Here is an 18529-nt window from a genome sequence, read left to right as displayed (position 1 = left end):
ATTAGTTCATTTCTACCTTCATACATAGAATATTTCTGTTGTGCTTTCAACTGATAATCCAAGTGGGGAGGGAGACAAGATGGGGCTTGATGTTCTGTTTGCAGAGAAATAACGCTGGAATATTGCGTACTTTAAGATAACTTGGTGTAGTAATCTGGTGATAGTGCCCAGAAATAAGAAGATATTTGAATAAAGAAACGTCTTATTTAGTCGTAAAACTGCATATGTTTTTCAAGAGTTTTATTAGTTGCAGTGGTAGGAAAACTGTTTGGCTCCTGTTGGAAAAGAAATACACAGCAGAGGACTGCTTTAAACCAGTTATTTATCACATTGAGGTTGCTATGAAACCATAAAACTTCTAGTGATGGCTCTCTTGGACATGACATCAAAAAGACTCCTGCACCTGGAAAATGGGGGGAAGCAGAACCTAGAATGATTGTTTCAAGATTATTATATGTACCTTAAGTGTTCTGTGAATTAACACTTTCAAAATGGAAATCAGCAGGAACACTGTGCTAAGTATATAAAAAACACTTTTAGTTACCTTAATATTTAACTAAGAGCTTTTCTATGCTTTCCAAGCTAGCAGACCATTTACCATGGTCTGGCTTGTTTGTTAGTGCAGTGGTCTCAGTGCACAAACTGGATTCACTTACAGCAAAACTCAAGCAAGAAGTATGCTCTTGGAATGCCTCTAACTGCATTTGACCTGTTTAATGGGTATTCAGCTGGACCAGACCAGGGTCTGGGCTGAAATAGAAAAGTTTTTTATTTCTAGGCTGAAATAAAAACTTTAAAGATAGTGCAGGGATGTCAGGTTCTCAGCACCAACCATTTTGCTCTACAGCTCTGCCCTTACTGCAGCTGCCCTTACTGCAGTGTATTACTTGCTAATGAAGACATAGCCTAAACCTTGAATTGACTGCAAGTTCAGTCATTGCAGGCCCCCAAAAACACTACCTGTGAGTAGAACCATGCATGCCCAAGGCTTGATGCATTGTGTGTAATTTGCACTGAGTTACTAGTTTATCTCCATTATTCAACAGCATCAAAAGAACACCAATAGTCACTAAAGCCAGACCTCCAAATTAATGATGTAGTCCCAGATCCAAAGCTTGCTACTTCATGAAAACTAAGGACCTCTTACTGGTGACTACATTCTGGGCTGGAAGAACTATGTTGAAACAACTGTATACATGATGGTGCTTTTCAACCAAACTTTAAGACTGCTTGAAATTCTACTTGAAACTAAATGGAAAACTATCTTCTGCAAACACACACCAAGTCTGCATAAACATGCTTTCTGAAATGTCTGTTGAACTAAGAATTCAATCTGACAAGTCTGTCTTTCTCCATGCATGTCATCTTTGGAATCTACTTAAGCAGGAAGCTGCTTTCTTTCTGCAAATGCAGGTATGACTATTGTGGTGGGGTTTTTTTATCCTGCTTTGTAATGGTTTTGGAGGTTTTTTCCCAAGCTTGCTGAAATCAAAATTACACTGAAGATCCAAGATACGCATACTCGTGGTTTAGTTTAACTCAAATTAGTTCAAGTTTAGTATTTTGACTTAGTCCTTTGTACTAGATGCCTATTATCTCTAGAAAGCTTGTGTTTTACCTTAAGCATTTGTCTTTAAATCTGGTAGTTTTACACTTACCATTAGTAGTATTCCCAACTTTATTACCATCCTATGGTTCTACAGGTTACTAAGGCAATGAGCACATCTTTCTACTTAGGTCTTAATTCAAGCGGAAGTAGGGCAACTTAAGCCATGTTAGGAATTGTGGAAGACTTCCAAGATGAAAACATGTAAGATTTTTATTAACTTGCTTATGAATGGTAAATAATGTAGTGTTAAATATAGCGAGGCATGCGGTGTTAAATAGAGCTTTGGCATAGGGCAAGCTTTAAACCTTTTAAGGACCACAGCAGTAACTGACTGGTGGCTGGTGATAAGTTCCTTTGTAATCAAAAGCTTGGAAACTGCATTTTTTTTTCTTTAATCTAAGCCAAGCAGGGAGATGCTTTATAGTAAAAATTAATTCACCTTTTAAATCACATTCAAGCGAGTTACTTCAAGAGCAGCTCTTTGAGTCTAAGCATTCTTATAGAGATGATTCATCTAAATTCTTTCAGTAGTAAAAGACTAGTAAGAGATACGACCTTTGAATTTGTGTCAGAAACCGTGTTAGTTGGCTCCTTACCTTCTAGTGGCTTCACTAGTTCTTCAATATTCTCCTTTACAGCAGGTTCAGAGGTACCTGTTCAGTTATACTGTCTTTTAAGGCTGACTCACTGTTCAGGAATCAAGCTTTAGTTGCTACTCTGGCAGCCAAACCCAGAGCCAAACACTAGCCCCAATGGGGACTCTGCCCGACACAGGGTCGTCTCCCTTGGTGTGAGACTGACAGAACTACCCTCTCCAGTACAGGGATGCCACTCCACTCCTGGGAGGTGCTCCTGTGAGGACCATATAGGATAACAGAGCTCTAACTTCACACTGACATAACTCTCAGTGATCTTGGTGTGACCCAAGGGGGAGATGCATTTCTTCCTTCTGCTGCGTGCATGCACAAGCAGAGCTTTCTGCTGGCATGATGGTGGCACTGGGGGAGGGAAGGTACTAAAGTGAGCACATCTCAAAAAAGCAAAATGGCAATCCACAGATTTAGAGCAGGCTTTCAGTCCTCTCCATTCATAAGCCTTATGCAATAAACAACAAAAATTTAATTTTCTTCTATTTCTTAGAGTAACGTACCTTTAATTTAACAGAGAGTAGATGGTCTGTGCTAAGCTCCTATGTATCTTTTTTTCTTTGTCAACAGCTAAATATACTATGTTGAGCTAGGTGGGTTTGGGTTTGTTTTTTGTTTTGTTTGGGTTTTTTTTTTTTTAAAAGACCTTCCTTCACTAGCCTCTTGAAGTAAGGAAGGATCTCCATTTCTGTAGCACTCTCCCTTTTCTTTATTACTATATTGTCCAAAATTTAGCAGTTAATAAGAGCTTGGTTACCCTCTCAGTGCCTTGGGATTAATAACTGCATGTGCCTAAAGCAATCAAAATCTTAGGAATAGTTTAGGGAAGCAAAATATTCCAGTACTCTAATCACTATTTTAATATCGCTTAAATGCTACGATGAGTTGTTCAAGATTAGATGTTTATAACTGTTCAGTCACAGTAGTCCTACGCAAAGAGAAAATTATGAACTGTATTTACCCTTGTACAGGGTGAGAAAAAGGTGCTTCTACAGTGCAAATGTTTCTAGAAACTACATTTTATATGTTTTATATCAAAAACTTATGCCTGATGATCTACAATGAATTCCAAAAATGCACATGCTTCCACCTCTTACTGCAAAGAACTGTTTTGGGTTTTTTTATTACACGTAACTGTGCATTTATTTGCAAGGCATACTACTGGAACTTTGAAATGGCGTGTCTTCACGTGTTTATTGCCTCCACAATGAATGTACAACAAAGCGTTTAAAAAGGAATTTACTTCCTGTAAAAATACTAAAGAAGAGTTAAATATGAGTGAAGCTGAACAGAGACACACAACCTCAAAAAGAAAAATGAAGTTTTCCTAAAAAGACTTGTTGACTGACCAGAAAATGCTCACGCTGCTGAGATATGCTGTGCTCTGGAACACTTTTTTCAGGTAAAAGAGAAAATGTGCCTTGTCTTTTTTTTTTTTTTTTAAAAAAACAACACCCAAGAAACTCACACGCTCAAAACTTGTGCTATTTTCTTAGCTCTACATCATGTGGATAGCTAACTCAGTGTTGGGTGTCTGTCATTAATTTAGCAAGTAATCAACAAACATACGCTCTTACAGATGATGATCTGCAGTATTTTCTTTTAAAGTAAAATTCACACCAGGATTTGCTACGTCGTAAGAGGAAAATTCCACATACTAAAGAAAAACATTTACTGCTCAATTTCCCTTTTTAGATGGGGGAAGGAAGTTGATCCAGAGAACAGCAACTTCAAATCCATAAATTCATACGTAGGTACAAAAACTGCAGGAAAAGTAGGAAAGGGTGAAGTGCAGAAATGGGGAGAAAGGAAGAGTAATATGCTACGTCCTGCCGAAGGGCTGTTCCAGGAACGTGGCAAATTGAGCTAATCTGTAGTTCAGTCAGAGGCTCAGAAATAGCTGAGCTATTGGAACATGCTGGCCACGTCTCCCATACACTCCGGTTCCAGGGGCCTTTGCAGGGTGATGCTGTGCTGTCCATGCCAAGTCTGTGCCTGCCAGAGATTTCCCATATGTCAGAGTAATTACATTTCATAGTTTATGCAGGCTGGCTGCTTAGATACTCCATCGAGAAAACAGGAATACTTATCAGTATACCGGCAGCAAGTGAATTGAGTGGTTAGCTGTGGTATGCTTTTTGCTACTGTTTCCGTGTTATTTCTCTTTGAATAAATATTGTTCTCCCCAGATACACGTTTATGTATTCTAACGCTGTTTCGCATGACTCATGCTGCACTTACAGCAATTTAATTATCAATCACAGCCTAGCATCCTAGAAATAAAGACTTCAAGTAGAAATCTGTAATGATAAGCCAAGGGAAGAGCTAATGCAGATGTTCAAATCTAACTGCTTTTGCAAGTTAGTAAACAGAGCTTGAAAAAAGTCAGTTGAATTGTGCATGATCTCTGCCATAGCCAGAGAAGGAAGACATTAAAAAGACATCCACCCCCAGAAAGCAATGGACTCTGATTCCTGCCTCTCTTCTGAATCAGAGCTACTTCACTTAGGAACAAAATTGACTTTTGACTCTGTGCTACCAGAACAAGTGTAGCGTTAGGAAAAAGCTGCACTGCATTTCGATCTATTTCTCCACGCTGCCCACATCTCCACTCAGTCCAAATTATAAAACACTTCTGGGACGCTTGCAACTGTTCACCCTTGGTGCCTCTGTCTTGCAAGTATCATTACTCACAAAACACAACAATCTCGTCAACCAAACTAGAAGTACTGAGGTGCTATTTCCTGTTCATTTGGAAGCTTTGGATACCTATATAAACATAGGCAAAGTTTGTATCTGTACATAAAGTCAAAATACTGCCCATACTCATACTCAGGAGAATGTATTTTCAAGAGACTGCAGAGAGAAGCATCATGCACACCAACCAAACCAACAGTCAATGCCAGCCCACCGGTATTTGCCTTTGTCTATGATTAATTTAATGCTCACCCTCTTAGGCATCATATCAGTTAAATAATCAGTTCATTTGCAAGCTGGAAAGGACAACGTGGCAGAATTCAAAGTTGATACTTCTGCTTTTTTTGCTGCCCTGGTAATAGCTGCAAGATGTGATCTGCATTTCAGGCTTCTCACGGCTGGCACAGTCAGCAGTAGTTAATTATTGTTTATAAAATGCAGAACTGTGTGTTCTCGCAGTTACAAGTTACATCATTCTTTGGCTGTGCCTATTATTTATCAGCTGAAGAGCAAGGCAACAAACAAAGCAAGAAGAGTGGAAAAAAAAAATACCATGACAGTTTACATGGGCTTGTGTGGGGTCAGGAAAAGTGAAGAAGGAGGAAGGGACATGAGATGCACTTGCAATCAGCCTATTTTCCCTGGCTCAGTTTGGTTTATTTTGCCAAGTTCCCACTGCCCAGTATTTTTGCCTCCAATAGAGATGGTCACAGCCCCCGAAGTCACCACAGCACTGCAGTGGAAGAGAGCTGAATGCCTTACCCCCGGGAGCCTAGTGTGCCACTTCGTCCTCTCCCCACTTGAGCAGAAAAAGTAGCTCCAACCATCAGCACGGAAGCCTGGTGTGCCACCACCAGAGGAGAAAACAAACCAGCCAGCCATCCTGGAAGTCCAAATAAACTTAAGTGGCAGATGGCTGGAAAGACCCCGCAGCTTCTGGCATCTGCAGAGAAACCTAAAGAAAATGCAACCCTTTCACATGGACTCCAAGGCCCAACACTGGCTGCGAGGACGCAGCAGCCAGGGCTACCTTCATACTTCATACACCACCCCTCACGCTCAAAATTATAATAAGAATTAGTAATAATAATAGAAAAGGTCTCTAAATCACGAGCGCACCTGCCTCTCACTCGCCCTCGGAGCTCGCGTTCGCTCTCCTCCCGCGCGCCCCAGACGCCTCACAACAGGGCGCAGCACGCGGCAGCAGGCGCCACCCGCGCGAGGGGCAGCCCGGCCGTTAGTTTCCGTTGGGCAGCACGCGGCGCCTGCCCCGCCCGTCGAGCCTTCCAGAAGCCGGCGGCCCGGCTGCGGCTGCGTGCGCAGGTAACGTAACGTTTGTTAGGGTCAGCGGAGGGAGGGTGCGGGCTCCCCCCGACAGCCGTCCGCCTCCCTCTGAGGCACCAACGGGGCCGCCGCCCGGTGCGAGCCGGCCTCGAAGCGCCCCCCCGCCCTCATTGCATCCCACTCCCCGGTTTGCCGTTGGGCACCCCCAAAAAAAACCTCACCTCACAAGCAAGGGCAAGGCGGGTTGGGCTGCAGTCCTCTCCCCCGGCAGAAGCCATACTGCTCGGCTGCTGCTAGAAAAGCCGGGGAGTGCCAGGCGCTCCGGTGAGTTTCTTAGGGTTTTTGCAGCCCTGCAGGTAAAACGATGGTGCTTGGCCTAAGGAGGTGGCTTGTGTGCTGTTGAAGTGTTTGTAGAGCAGCAAAATCACCATCTCCATCTGCATCTGCATTTTGTCTGTTTCCTGACAAGTGAGGATCAATCTGGATTTGGGGCTGAGTTACATGCCTTATGAGTTTATCTATTTATCTATTTAAAGTCTCTAGGGGCAAGAAGACTTCCTCTCTGTTTCGTTAGTCTGTTGCTGATCTGTCATATAGTAAGACTTGCATCTGTGGCAGAGATGTATTCAAGGTCTAAATGGCTTTTGCAATTATTAGATGCTTTTATCAGCTTTGCTTTGGCATTTAATCAGCCACAAAAGCTATTTATTGCCTCATAAACTCCTCTGCAGCAAACATTATCCTTTAATTAATCCGTGAAAATTACAAAGGCTGATGAGGTAACCTGTTTTTCACACCACCCAATTAGGCTTAGGAGAGTTTGTTGCTGTTTTCCCTTGCATTTTGTTTTTAGACAGTTGTCAACTGGCCCGGTCAGAGAGCTTGTTAGGACAGGTAGTAGCAATTTAGCAGCATGGCACAGGTAACAAATACCAGCCAGATCACTGAGTTGTGAGGAGTATTCACAGCTGAGAAACTTGGGAGATGAGTAAATGTTAAACCCCAATTTAACTCACATTAAAATCAGAAGGGCAATCTGAACAGCGTGTGGCTTCAGAACTAAATGATGTTACAGACTCATTAAAAGATTGGAGACAGCTGCTAATTAGGAGTATTTGAAGCTGGGGACACAATAACAGAAGTAGATCTCTCACATACTGAAAGATTTCAGATGCATACTTGCTTTATATACCATGACTTTTTGTATATCAGCACTTGCAGAAATTCACAGCGGCTGAAAAGCATCAAGATCTGTCTATGACCAGAACAACTCAATACCTTAAGATATCCACTGGAATAATGTTTTGTAGCATGGATACAAGGTTTTTTACAGTTTTGCTATTTCTCCAGACCCCAACCCATACCTCCACCATACCTAACCAGATGTTAGTTTTAAACTAAAGCAGTTCACAAAATAACAAAAATGTTAGTCATCATGTTTTCAAACTTTTATCTGGCCATATGAGGACTAGAATTAGAGCTGGAAATTCAAGGATCTTGTGTAAATTTGTTGATTCTAGCTGAGAGCTTTACTGGGTGGGAGGGGAGAAACATTCCCCTAAATATTTGGGAGTTGGCAGTGCGGAGTCCTACCTCATTGCTTCCCATGGATGACTGATAAAAATTCTTGTGGAATTGCCATTGCCTACTTGGAAACGTGGTATTAAGAAAGAAGGTATTTTCATATATTCATGCAGGTTAGTTACTGAGTTGCAAAAAGGTGTTGGGGTCATGTAATCAGCCAGTTCTCTGCAGACCTACAGCAAACGTTTCATGAACTGTGAATTGTATTTTAGGAAGTACCTAGTGATGCAGAGTGTAGAGTTTGTAGTTAAGGTAGTATAGATTTGATAGAGCACACGAAGTACGGGAAGGGAGGTTGCTCCAAAAATTGTTGCAATGAATTTCCCCATCAGCATTTAAAATTTCAAAAGAAAAAAAAAATGTCTCTTGTGGTTGAGAAATCGGAAAAGAGGAAAATAAAAGTAGAAGAAAATGTTGCCTCCCCTGTCTTCTGTGGCTTTTTATTTTTCCTCATCACTGGAAGAAAAAAAAAACCCAAAACCACAAAAAACCTTGACCTTGCTCTAATGCTAGCTCACAGCTGCTAGGGAATTTACATCTCCTGTGGCAGGTGTTAATCATGGTGAGACTAAAGAGCAGTTCCACTGCAGTGACTCTTTCTATGTGTTAGTAGGTGGTAGCATAGTCAAGACTCAAATTATAAGAGATTAGTTTTCAGAGATGTATTGAAAACTCCAGCCCAGTAATTATGTTTTCCAAAGTAGTCTATTTGTTCTGTGTTACTGCTGGAGACATTCTGCATTGCCTAAATGATGTGTTCTTGCCGCCTGAGTTTCTGAAACTTAAGTAGGAAAAAAAAATGAAGTAGGTGGATCTGGTTAAAATAAAACTTTGGAAGCTAGGAAGTCTAAGAACTTATGTCCTAGGAGGAGGTGGGGTGAGGCAATATAGTTTTATGTGGTGATAGATGGTACAATTGTCAGCTTCCTGTATTAAGGGGGAATGGAGGGCAGAGCGATCCAAGGCTTCGGAAAAGCAGGTGTCTATGATGATGAATACAGCAACAGTTCAGTTAGCTAGTTTGGTCCCAGGAACAAATACACAGGCAGTTTTACACATCCCACGATGCAGTAGCACCTTGTTATATGTAGTTCACAGCTCATTAAAATGGAAAGAATAATAGTAGAAAACTTGTCAGTGGGACTTTGTGGAGTTATTGGGAGTTAAAGTGGGTAACCAAGTTGCTCAGTTCTAATTCAAGGTACAGCTAGACAAAGTGTGATAGTGAGAACAGATAATCAGGAACAGTGACGCTGACAAGCCTGTATCTTGCCCTTCGATTAGAGGCAGGACAGAGGTCCAAACCTGTGAGCTAACCTCAGCTAGGTAGGTCCCTCATTACTCCAACTTTGGTGTTTCTAGGCAGATATTTTCTGCTTTCTCATATGCTTTTCTGAGCAGTTCGGTATTTTTGTCTCACCTAAAGCAAAGCTGGATTCAGAAATAAGTGCTCCTCTTCCTAGTTGCATAGCAGGAATACCTGATAACAGCTGTTGTCCTTTTCTTCTAGAGCACAGCTGGAGCACCAGGGGGAAATGGCAGTGCCAGTCCTTCTATTTTTCTTTTTACTGACTACAATGTTAGCGTAAAGACATGCAACCAACTAGGCTATGAGTGGATCTGTGTGGGACTGCTTTCTACCCTGAAACTGTGCCACAACACAAGACAAATGGAAGTATTGTAAGGAGCAGAGAGTGTGAGAGTGAGTGTGTGAGGATGTCAGGCTGCTCTCTGTAGTCTGGCATTTTATGTGCTTCTCTATGGGAGAGACTATAGTTGTATCTCTGCATCTCAGACTGTTCAGTTGATGCACGTTAAGCAAAACTTCCTTTGCCTAAAATGCAAAAAAAGTCCTGGTAATGTAACTGCTACTTACCTACAGTTACTTCAAGTATCTTCTTTTGACTGGCTAGTCGATACAGAAACAAAACAAACAGAAGGGAATTTGTTTCCCCCAAATTACATCACTTGAATTTCTATTAAGCTTCTTTTCAGTGTAAGTTAAATATATCCCTGTTGTTTCAAAAAGATGACAGCGTCCTGCCCAATGGGCCAAAGAAATGATAACGCACTCTTACAGCCATTTGGCCTGCAGTGAGGAAATCAGTGTTGTTAGCTCTTCTTTGAAGAATAAAGAAAAACAAAAAAGTTAATGCAGGGGTCAGAGTTGCATCCTTTAGAATGTAATTCATCAAATGCGCTAATAAGAACGCTTTGTTATAATTTCTTAAATAGAGTGGTTGGATCAGAGCAACTTGAAGAATAGGAACAATCCAGCAGTGACCCTACCATATTAACCCTAGGACTTGGCAAGATAAAGAGAAGCTGAGAGCTACTTGAACAGTCCTCTGCATCGCTGAACCAGCCTTGCCCCACCATAAAGTCTCTTATGAGCAGGGAGCTGAAGGTAAAGTCTCTTCGTGAGTATCACCAGTAGGGGGGATTGTCTCCTGCAGCTCTAGCAGCAGTGCTGTGCAAGAGGCAGACAAAGGCGATACTATTATTCATGCTTTATTTGGTACAAACAATGCATTTTAATCTGCCTACCAGAAATCAAGCCAAATTGAGTCATAACTGTTGTGAGCTTGGATGCCTGAATTGTTCCTAATGTCTGAGCGAGCCTTTTCTTGCTGCTTCTGCCAATCTGATTTGCAATCCAAAGGGGTTTGTAGTGTTAACATAAGTACATTGAATAGATTTTGACTAATTCAGTCTCAGTTGAAAATGACTGTGTATGTAATGGGATATTTCTGAGAAGAAGCCTCTTGTATTGTGCTCTTCTGAGTACAACGTTTGTTTGAATGCTGCCATAGTCTTTATTGGACATCATAGCCATGTCTTTGAAGCATTGACCTAATAAAATCTAGTGCGGGGGGTAGGGAGCCTATTAAATGTGAAACAAGCATAACTTCGCTACCCAACCCAGTCCCTCCAAACAGAGATCAGACTTTCAACCTCGGTTCTTTACACAGTGGGAAAGAACCAGCAATTAAAGCTTCTTAAATCCTTGTAGTTGTCAAGTATCAAAATTAATAGACGCCAATAAATGTTTTCTACAGTGGAGTCAGAGGCAGAAACAGGTCATCACACTGATTAGTTTTTTCTTTTGAAAAAAGGGCTGAATTTATTGATTATTACAAGTGAGACCAGTGCATTCCAGTCTTGCTCTATGATCTCAGACAAGTCACTTATTTTCGGTCCTTCTGTTCCTTTTATGTGCTGTTTGTTTTGCCTGCTTAGACTGAAAGCACTTCAGGACAGAATCTCTCTGCTTTATGTAATGCCAGGCCCAACAAAGCTCTGCTTTACTTTGATGCCTTTAGACACTGATGAAACATTTCAAAGACAATTAGCAACACTGGCTTTGAATGAGAAGTCATAGCCTGGCCTGAGAAGGAGGAATTTTTGCTGCTCTTACCTATCTGCTGATTAATATTGTCTTGGAAAGGAGGAGATTGGGAATTTTTGCCAACGTTATAAATGTTCAAAATACTTGCACAGTTGTGGCAGACTCTGAAGGAGGTGGATTGTGAGCGGTTAGATTGCATTTGGCTGAAAATCAAATTAGCTTTATTGATACCTGTATGCCTCAATAGCACCCAAAGCCCAGGAGAGGTTTAGTAAAAACTAAAGAACTCCCTGCCTTAAGCAGACGCTCATGATGACTTATAAAATTTAACCATCAAGTGCCTTGAGGGAGAGGAACTTGGCAATGGGGTAATATTTAGGCTGTAAAACAAACAAACAAACAAATCAAAATAGGCTTTACTTTGAAGAACGATATAAATCTTCTATTCCTTCCTTTATTTTGTTTTTTATTATTTTTATCACAATAGCACCTGAGAGTCCCAGTCAGCATAAAGAGCAAGGCAATGTACAAACCCTGCCACAAAAAGACTGTTCCCCCAAAGAGCAGTTGGTCTCAGGGCACAGTGAGAGGAACAAATTAAGTTGTTTAAGAGATGCCTGGTCTGACTACATTTTATAACCTTTTTCTCTCCAGAAGTTCCTGTCATTTCAGTTCTGCCAGTTGATCTACTTTTTTAATCTTTTTTTTTTTCCAACTAGACTTTTTTTATAGCGTCAGACTGCATTCTGTAGTAATTAGATGAAGAGCCGAGACGGGTGGAACTCTGGCAGAAACGTAGGGTTAAGTATCCAGGGAGTGGAAACCTCTTAACCATGGTCAGCAGCAGAAGACACAGCAAGTGAACATGCACTGATCTAAGTCAGCGCTGATCTCACAGGTGTGGAAAATAAGTGCAGTGAGAAATTCCTTCTCACTGATTTGGTGCCAGGCTGTGATGAGGAGCACCTGCAAAGATAATCACTGTTGAAATTACTCTGGCCTTTCATTTCTTTGTTTTAAAAGCTAAAGTTAATTATTTTAATTAACAGAGTGACCGATGTAATCATAGAAGGGCACATTTAAGTACAGGTAGAGTATATACCATTTGCTTCACCCCACTTCTGGTGTGCAAGGAGCTTTTAATGTAGATAGCATCACTAATTATTCCACAGATGCAACACAAAAGTTATAGTGTGTGTGTGTTTTCACCCAGAAGATTTGTGGCTGCCAAAATGACCTCTGTAATCAGAGAAAATATTTCTATCATGGGAGTGTCCCAAGTTTAGATAGTCTGTTGGTATCATCATGGTGGACTCTTCTAATTCACCTTCTAGTTCACTAACATGCATTCCTAGTAATTGAAATTATTTGAGAAATAGTACCAGGTCATTATAGGTCCTGATCTTCAAGGCAGGCTCATTGTTTACTTGCCTACAGTGTATATAAATGGAGGTAATATCTCATAAATCCAGTCAGTTAGGTGCATCTCTGTAGGTCGTTAGATATGTGTTAGATAGTTGGAGAATCCTGAACCTGCACAGTGTCAAGGGCAGTTAGATGCTTTCATACTTGGCAATTCAACTTCACTAGAGCTAGCTAACAGGAAGTTGTGTGGACAGACACACATCTGAGATCTTGCCCTTCTTTAGCATGTGGGAATGTCACCTGGAATTTACACATATGTGTCCTTGCAGTCATCTTAATTTTTTTTTCTTTCTTCCTAAACATGTCAATATAACTGAAACTCTTCTGATGGATTGTGAGAAAAGGTGGAGGATGCAGCTTCTGACTTGGTGGTATGAAGTGAAAGTGAACAATGGAGGTCTACAAGAGCACTTGCTCTTTGGATTTTGGTACAGTTCAGGCAGGTATTATATACCTACCTACTCTGCTTTGCCAGGATGGGCAATTCTGGGCCTGTGCAGAGGCAGCTTTAGGCAACTTTAGTCAGCCAGAGGGTTCAGACAGCTTCAAGGTTATGCAGCAGCTGAGTAGGAGTTTTCAGGAACAGTTTTGGACTTTAATTTTTAATTACATCCTTTTTTATTTTTTCAGTTTGGCCCTACAGTGAAATATGATTAAGGCAGTATTAAAGGTTTTCCACACCAACAATTTCACCTTCAAAGGCATTTGCAGCTATGACCTCAGACGCTGTCTCTGTGTTTCACTTACTTCTCCTCTACTGACAGAAGGAGGAATTCATGTTCACTGTTCATAAATAGGATCATGCCAGAGAACATCCTGACTCTGTGCAGTCTCTCTGCTTGATCTGCCAACCCTGAGTTTTCACCTACCTATCTGATTTGAAAAGGGGCAGATACTAGATTTTTCTCTGAAGTGAACTGCTGAATTAACGACTCTGTCTTCTGAGGGCCACAAATGGAAATGAAGGGCTAATTCCCTGTTCCGTGTTGCTCAGCCCTGGATTATGTGCACTCTAAGTGGTGCGTGCATGCAATATTCTTAGAAACCATTTTGATGGGGTGTCACTGCATCAGCCAGGAGCAAATGCAGATTAAAGGCTCAACAGATAACAAACCAGAGGAATTCCCTTCAGTCTGAGGTTCGTGTCCTCATTCAGGAGTTAGATTTGGAATCTGCTTGTCCTGGGTGTCATCAAAGTATGTTTTGAAAGCATGGACACAGCTGCCCAGAAAATCTGAAAGGATTGCTGGCCAGCTCCTTTTTTTCACAGGTTACATCTGGCTTCGATGTGCTGCAAATACACCTATATGATCTATGTCCAAGTGAACAAATGTCTAGTTTAATGCTTAGCACTAGGTCCTTCATAGCCTTTCGGTCAAGGGCTTCAGTTATGTATTAATGGTACAGGTCTTTGTGCAGATTCAACAACAGAAATGTTGTTACGTACTGGGGAAGTGAATATTTTGGCTCAGCGTGTCAGATATAGCCATTGGCCCTAATTTGGCAATTACTTCAGTGTGTATGTAATTTTAAGCACATAAGTAATTCCAGTCAGTCAGGCTTGTGCTTAAGTGCATTGCTGACTGGGGAGTTTGTGGCTCCTATAACTGTTCAGATCTTGGCTCCCAGGAGTCTTCCTCCAAATTTAACAGCATTTCTGCTTTACTCTGTTGGGTCAGAAAAGTGGTAGCCTGCTTTGCTCTGTGAGCACAGACAGCAAATCTGCTTTAGCTACTATCCTGTGAGGATCTATCATTTATACATTGGACAGATAACTTGATGGGAATAAACACCCTATGGTTAACTTTGAGAGGCTCAGCAATGTGTATTGCTGAAGCTGACATTCATTAGCTAGGTTGCATGAACCCAGCTAATTGGCAAAGATTTTACACAAGCTTTTATAAAGTTGGGCACTTATTCCACAAAGTTCAGAAGTTTACAGAGCCTAAATAGGGCAGTACAGAATAAGAACCAAGAGACATGTTAGAAATAGAATTGCTTTTGCACCAGGATTGGGAAAGAAATGTGTGAGATCCTTTGAACTAGTTGAACTAGAACATGAAGCTGCATCAACTCCATGGTATACATGAGATAAATATTGTACAAGGCTGTAAAGGAGAAGATAGAGCAGCTTAACTCTCTGGAGAGACAAATGTCTGGGACATTTGTAGGTAAGGGAAATGTATTTAAATCTGTGGTGCTATTCCTTGTCCTGATTTTTTAAAAAATGGACCCTTCACTTTACTGCACCTTAACCTAGATGAATGAGGGAGTTTCTCCTTTCCTCTGGGCGGTGATGCCTCGGATCTTTATTTTGTACTCACTTGTACTAGGAGATGTCTCTAGGCCATCTGCCACTTCGACCCTGGCTGTGGAAGAATCAACCTATAACAGGGAGAGAGTACTGCTTTACAGTGCAGGCCTTTGCCTTCTTTTTTAACCACATCCTTCCTTTGAAGAGCAGACTGTCCAGTCTGACCCAGGTCAAAATGGGAGAATGGCAAAAGCAACAGTAGACTTGCCTTTCCTGTGAGGCTGCACTTCTGCTGTTTACCAGCCGAGTGTATCAGATAAACTTACTTGTTATTTCATTATGTATTCCATTCATGTATTTAACTCTTTCCTGTTTTCAAAACTGGCATTGCCTGTACCATTGAGGTTTTGGGACATGAGCCCTTTTTTACGAGTCTTGTACAGTGCTAGGTTTTCCAAACCATGGACCATACATGCCACTGCTGTACACAGGCATCAAACCCTTTCTCATGTCCTGGGACTTCTGACATATTCCAGCATAATTCTGCTATGGGGCAAGTTGTTCCACAGTTGCAAAAATAAGATTTCTTCTGCCTCCTGCTTAAGCATTTGAGACTGGCAACTCTCTGAGATGGGACGTGGAATTGCAAGGGTCATTGGCTGAACAGTACAGGCAGCTCCTAAGCTCCTGCAGTACTGCCTGTGCCTTTCAGTTGTCTGTATCTGCAGAAAGCAACTTCACATCAGGTGGTCTGACTAGATGAGCACCTTGTAGCCTTGCGCACCACCCTCCCCAGTACATCCTAGCTGACTTTCACATATTCAGCTCTTCCTCCAGGCAGTGGGAAAAGCCTCAAGTAGCTGGGGAGTTCTGTCAGCTGTAGCTAGTGTCTTCTTTGTCAGAAAATCCACAACTGTTCCCAGGTGCAGCCCAAATATCGCCAAGCAAAGCAGCAAGAAGTGGAGTGCAGTTTATGACAGGTTTTCATGGCTTCTGTAGAATAAATGCGAGCATGTAGCTCTGTGGATTGCATCAGACAGCACAGCCTGATACTGCTCTCTCCTTTCCTGAGCTGTGCAGTCCTGCAGTAAGGCTTCTGCTCATATTTAAGAGTGAGGATGACCTGAGGAGAGGTGTGTGTAAGGGTCTAGAGCATGGCTGGGTGAGAGGTGGAACTGACAGAGAGGTGATATCAGCCACCTTCTGATGCCTCAGAAGGGATATCATGTTCTTCAGATCCAGAGGGAAGCAGCGTCTTCACTGATTGCCTTGTCCCACTGCCAGGATGAGGCTATAACAAGTAAATGGCTTGGTAATAGGAGGAGTTGCAGAAGGGCCCCAGGAGTCCAAGCAGGTGGTACAGCTGGCGATGACAGGCTCAGTCTGTGGGAACAGTATGTGTGCTGGAGATAGCCAGGGAGAACTCATTTTAGCAGGAGCTGGGCAGACTCACAGTCACATGGGCCCTGGCTTATCTGCACAGCCTGAGCTTTAGGAAGCTGAGAGGGCAAAGTTTTCAGAACTTGCATATTGCAGCTGAATGACTCTACAGCACAGTGACTCCCTTTCCTGGAAGGGAGTTGTTCTCACAGTCCTGTTTCTGCAAGGATCACAAAACTGAGGACAACACACCCCCCCCGATTTGTAATCTGACAGTGGATTTGGAATTGGGTTAGGAATTGGGCAAAGATTCAGTTTGAATATTTGATATGAATTGTTCACTTCTGGCTAATGCTATTTCTGTTACATCCCTCCTTCAGAGCATGATTTAAGAGGACTCTCTGATAGAAAGGCACTGCCGCTTGCTGACTCTGTGTTAGCCCCTGCAGCATTTTGAATGCAGCTTAATTCTTCTGTGAAAAGAACTGACACAATCATTCCTCATGAACTCTTCACATTTGACAGAAACACAAGTGAAGAGGTTGATCCATAATAATTAGGAAATTGGGATCAAAAGCAGGCAGGCTTAGCCCAAACTGTTTTGCGCAGAGGCAATACTGCAGCTTATGATATACAACTTAATTACTAGAGAACATAATTTATGCAAGTGAAGGCAGTTTCCAGAGTGGAAAAGCTGCTATAAATATAGTTCTAAATTCTACTCAAATTAGGTTAGGAGAGCATCAGTTTGAATAGTATTTAAAAGAGGAAAAGGAGAATCTCTTGTAGTGTTGTCCCATTTCTGATGTCACTCCTCAGTGGACCATTGTCACCCATCTGGCCTCATATATCGTTCAGAAACAAGAAATCAAGAACAAGACAGAAATGGTGTTCCTTAAAATCCTTTTCCAAACAGAAATCGTTGTCCTACTGTAGAGCAGTGGCAGGCATCTTCAGTTTAGGGCTGCAGTTGCTCTGTCAAAGGCATACTGAACTATGTTTTCTATGAACAGTCCTTGTTTATGTCTCAGATACTGTGTTAACAAAAGGCTAAACTGCAGGAGAGATTCATCCTCCCCCACACTTCGCCGCTTTTCCTCTTACTTTATACACTTACTCCACACTCTGTACACGCTGAGGATTAGCTATCAACAGCCATTACACAGCAATGAGTTAGATACAAGAGTTACTGAGTTGCATAATGGTATAAAGATCTGCAGGCTCAGTAAGTCATATCTACTCATGACTAGCATATTTTTTGGCCTTCTGGCTATATAGTCTATATTAAACTTTTTTCAGGACAGTGATTGAAGTAGTATTACTGAAGGAGTTTTAGCACTGAAATTTCCTGGTACCTTTGGGATTTTTCCAGAACAAAACATTACCAAATTGCTGGCTGATCATTGGGAAAATGTGTCCCAGAATCACAACTGTGGACTTTTACATTGTTTTAATCAGAGGGAGAGACCATTATAGTTTGTCATGTTTATATCCTGTGTGCTGTGGGGGTAGTGCTTTCATTACATGGCCATAAAGTAATGGTAATTCTCTGCCTCTAAACTCTCTTGACAGAAAAGTGCTAGAACATTCTAGCTCTGCATTTGCTTTTTTTCCTTTTTAGGGTTGTGTGTGTGTGTGGTTTGCATTATCACTTGTTTCATATTTTATCTCATAGGATGCAGGTTCTTCAGCACTTTGAGGCTTTACTCTCATTTTCCCCTGTGTGGCAGGTCTTTTTTTCAGTGCTTGTTGGAGTATATTATTTCTGCTGTGGTCAAGCATCAATATTTAACATCTTCGAATAGAACAACATAAGCACCTAATGTAAACATTTCAGCAGATAAACAAATCTCCTCAACTGAGAGGATGAAAAAAGGGTCAAGGTCACAAAGCTGAATCCACAAAGTTATGTAGGTGGTGTGAATTTGAGCATGATTGCGTTTAATTATTTAGTTCGTGGTGGCCAGAGCATAATCCCTGTCCTTGAGTTAGGCACCTTTACAGTAAATGTGGTGTAGAGATACCCAAGGTGCTTCAGCATTGGCTAATTTAGTTGCTTTTCAGGGTGGATTATCACACAGAGCATTTCATGCTCATGACAGTAGAGTTAGCTTGCATTATGCTGCCTGAAGCTGGAGGAAGGCTTTTGCTTTCTGTTGTTCCACTTTATATAAAAAAAATCAAGACTCTCTGGGCTAAGAAGGAGACAGCAAAGGAATGACTTACTAATTGAAAGGCTTGGACACCCGCTTGGGAGCGAGGAGCTCTTGGTTCTGGTTTCTGCCCTATTTCTGAGTTTA

This window comes from Calonectris borealis, chromosome 7 (assembly GCF_964195595.1).
Source record: "Calonectris borealis chromosome 7, bCalBor7.hap1.2, whole genome shotgun sequence".
Classification (NCBI taxonomy): domain Eukaryota; kingdom Metazoa; phylum Chordata; class Aves; order Procellariiformes; family Procellariidae; genus Calonectris; species Calonectris borealis.
This window is presented reverse-complemented; position numbering follows the sequence as displayed.